We start from the raw sequence: 4,101 nt of genomic DNA, 5'->3' as shown, positions 1-4,101 counted from the left end.
AGGTGCAGAGAATAAGTAGCATCGATGGTAGGTAGAAAACAGACAGAGGGAAGTTAAGAATAGTATAGGAAATGTAGAAGCCAAAGAACTTATATGTATGACCCATGAACATGAACAAAAGTGGGGGAGTGTGGATGGGAGGGGGTGTGCAAGACCGGGGGAAATAAAGGGTGAGGGAAATGGGACAACTGTAATAGCATAATCAATAAAATATAGTTAAAAAATAAAACTCTGGTTTATGGTAACTACCCACAGCAGCCACTCTTGGTTTGCTGAGTGTTGTAGTGAAATGAAGACCCAGAAAAGGAAGTCTTTGGGTCATGAGAAGTTCATTAACTCTACAAAAGTCAGCGTTTCTTCAGAGCCCTCACCTTGACCCTAAGTGGGCCAGTTAGCTTGTGCCTTGCTCCCTACTTGTACATGAACTTATAAGTCCTTCTAGCCACACAGTTCATCCCAGCCCTGGCTATAGATGTTCCTTTTCTCATTCCTGGGGCTATGGCTGAACAGCCCCTGTCCCTCAGAGAGACTGCAAGTTTCCATAAGAAGAAGGACATGGTTGGTAGACTCACTCCCCCAGGTGCCTCTGCCCAGGTAACTGACATAATTAGAGAATGGCAAAGAGCTAGGAAGAGAAATTTAGGACAAAGGAACTTCATGTTTGTTGTGCAAGTACTGTGAGCCTGGTCTTGTGTTAGGTATTTACATACACGATCTCATTTAATGTTCACAAAAATCACATGAAGTAAGCCGTGGCATTTCCCCCATTTTATATATGGGGAAACTGAGGCTCAGAGGGGCTGTCATGTGCCCGTGATCACAGTTTGTAAGTGCTAGAAAGCAAACGCAAGGTGGTCCATTTGGCTTCGAAGCTCATGTTTTCTACTCAAGAAATTGCTACTTCCTGTGGAAGTTCGAGAAGGCTCAAGACCGAAGGCAAAGGACAAATGAGGGAAACATCGGGTTCATGCATTTCTGTCGCTCCTTCCCCACAGACGGCAGGTGAATGTCTCCAAAGTCCCCACAGAAATGCATCAGCCCTCTGATGAAACGGGTCTGGGCTGTTGTTCAGGAAGGAAGGCCACTGTGAATGTGAAATGATGCAGAATTTCACGTGGTTCACTGGAGGCCTGAGCTACTCAGTAACTGAGGGACCGCAGATCACTTGGAAATGAAAACGTTTCAAGAATAGTGGCCTACCTTGTGTTTGGGAGGCATGTTCCAACCCAGGTCTGGTGACCGGTACAGGTGTGCCCGACAGTCTGTTTGTCAAAGGAGGCTGTGCTGTTGACTTTTCCTGTTCCACCGCCCCACCCCGCTGCTTCCGGTCCCCCCTCCCTCTGCCTTCGGGAAACACTTCCCTGGAAAAGATATGCTCATCCTGCATAATTGGGCCAGTAGTTTGCAGGGTGGCGTAACAACGAACAGACCCAGAGTCTCCCTTTCCCGCCAACTCTTCTAACAAATGTCCCAGGGGTCCCAGCTAAGGTTTTAAAAGAAAAAGAGTAAGCTTGCCAAAAGGAATGTCATTTTTAACCCCCCAACTTTCTTGGTTATTACCACTAATTTCCTTCGTACACCCCATTGTTTGGTGAAGCCTTGCTTCCTTCTCACTGCCTCCCATCTCCCTCAGGGGAGAATGGTCCTTTTCCAGGAAGCTGTCCAACTGTCCAATTTTCAAATTAAGCAAACACACATTTGTTCCTTCAGTTAACAGGCTTGGTTCAGAAGAGACAGGTAGAAGGCTATATCTGGAAATTGTTCTGGGAACACACATTAAGACTAGTCTTTCCTTCACTGGTTTGTTTGCTCTAATTAGCTTTGAAGTTTATCCAAAACTCCTCTGGTCACTGCCCAGCAAGATCTATTTCCCTGCAGTTCACCTTTTCTTGTGACATTTCTCTTAGAAAGTGGATTAGATCCAGGTTCTAGGCCCCTGTGAATAACTGGTCGGGCAGGGAGCAGGGTGACTCAGAGTGAATCACTTAGCAGCACTGAGTCTGGGTGTCCTCCTTATCCGTACAAGAGGGAGGCAACCCTGCCAAACAACAGAAGGTGGACAGAAGTACATCAAAAACTATAGAAGCCAGGACAGATGTAAATAAGGTCATTGTGAAAATCCTTACCCCACCAGGATGTTAATTGGGATAATAACCAAATTAACAGATTAACAGGAGAAAAATCAAAGTTTAATACATGTGCATGGGGAATTCGCATAGGCGTGGGATCATTCCATAAAAATTCCAAAGTCAGTGAGGCAGCACTGGGTGTCTAAGACGTTTCTGGGTAGAGGAGGAAGTGGGGACAGGCTGTTAGGCTCACAAGTAAGGATGGGAGGTTTACAGGTAGTTGAGGGAGAGGTGAGCACAGAAGGTAGGAAAGTCCTTGCTGGGCGACTCAGAAACAACGGGACACAGGTTAGCTAGTAAATAGACGCCCACCCTCTTACTCACCACTGAACTCAAATCGGGCTAAGGTGGCATCTTAAGATTTTCTTTCTGAAGCTGGTTTCTCTATCTGAATCCAGAGCAGGAAAGGGGGGAAGGGTCAAAGGTTCTTTCTGAATTTTTGTTTCATAATAAACAGCTCAAAATTAATATCCCCCAAAGCAGCTTCATGGTGGCAGAACTTTGTTCTTTGATGGATTTCACCTGCTCATTCGGGAAATGAGTCTCAATGAGGTCACAGCAATGGGGGTCGTTTTTATCAGTGGCCAGTTTATGCAATTCCAACAGTGACTGATTCACACTTTTTTCCCAGGGTAATGCGCACCTCATGGCACTCAGCCCCATTCTCCCATTTGGCATGGTCTGGTTTCTTTATAGCTAAAGACAAATTCCATCACCTCATTGATTCTGCAGCTTCATCAGTTTCTCAGCATGTTCCTTCTCCTCATGATACTGGTGAAGAAAATAGACTTGGCCAAGTCCTTCAAAGCCACATCACCGCAGTCAAAGTAGTAAGGCATGGACAGGTAGACATAGGAAGTGTAGAGCTCCAGGTTGATCTGGTCGTTGACGGTGGCCTCAGAGTCCTGGTCGTAGTTCTGGTGCACCTGTGAGGTGGACATGATGCTCTTACCTTGCAGCTGAGGAGAGGTAGTGATGGCCAGGTGCTGTCGGGCACTGGAGTGGTGAAAGGGCCTTGGGTGGTCTCTAGGTGCTGTGAGGAGGTGGTGGAGGGGTCTATCCATTTACCCCAATAGTTCAGCTCTGGTCCACTCTGAGTTGCAACTGAGTAACATAAAGCAGGATACTATAGCACAGTGTGGGGGTTAGGGTGGAGAGAAAATGCCTTTGGATGTCCCTAAGAAGACATCCTTTTCCTATGTAGCAACCTATACAACATTTCTGACACTGCCATCAAATGTCAGCTAGGACCCTTCTGTTAATTTTTTAAGGGTACCTTCTTGTGTAGATCACTTGTGGCTGTTAGGAAATGCTTCATAAATGAGAATCAAAACTTATATCTACCTTTTTTTTTGTCTGCTGGAGTCACATAAAAAAGTTTTGTCCATTCCTTCAGAGACTGGAAAAGCCTTCCTTTCTTTATTTCTTTTTCAGATATTTCATTGTAAGCATATAGGAATACAACTGATATCTGTATGTTGGGTTGGTATTCTGCAAGTTTTCTGAATTCATTGATAAGTTCTAAAACTTTTTGGGTGGAGTCTTTAGGATTTTCTATATTAAAAATCATACCTGCAGAGAAAATCTTTCTTCTTCCTTTTTGATTTGGATGACTTTTATTTCTTTTTCTTGCCTAACTGCTCTGGCTTGGATTGCCAGTGCTGTGTTGAATACAGCCAGTGAGAGTGAGCATCTTTTTCTTTTTCCTGACCATAGAGGAAAAAATTTCAACTCTTCATCATTGAGTATAATGTTAGCTGTGGAACTGTCACATATGGCAATGTATACCTTCCTTCTATAGTCATTCTGAGAGTTTTTATCATGAAAAGAGATTGTATTTTGTCATATTTTCTGCACGGATTGAGATAATCATATGATTTTTATCTTTCTTTCTATTAATGTGGTGTATCACATCCATTGATTTGCACATATTGAAGCATTCTCACATCCCAGGGATAAATCTCACTTGATC

At 44.1% G+C, this 4,101-nt stretch overlaps 1 pseudogene; it reads right to left on the bottom strand.

Moving 5' to 3' along the window:
- Positions 1–2,573: 2,573 nt before the first annotated feature.
- Positions 2,574–3,193, bottom strand: LOC119001458 (ferritin heavy chain-like; annotated as a pseudogene).
- Between the last annotated feature and the right edge of the window lie 908 nt (positions 3,194–4,101).

Source organism: Sturnira hondurensis, unplaced genomic scaffold (assembly GCF_014824575.4).
Source record: "Sturnira hondurensis isolate 20B ecotype Veracruz unplaced genomic scaffold, ASM1482457v3 Scaffold0016663, whole genome shotgun sequence".
Lineage (NCBI taxonomy): Eukaryota > Metazoa > Chordata > Mammalia > Chiroptera > Phyllostomidae > Sturnira > Sturnira hondurensis.
Note: the sequence above shows the minus strand (reverse complement) of the source record. Positions and strands in the feature narration are given on the sequence as shown.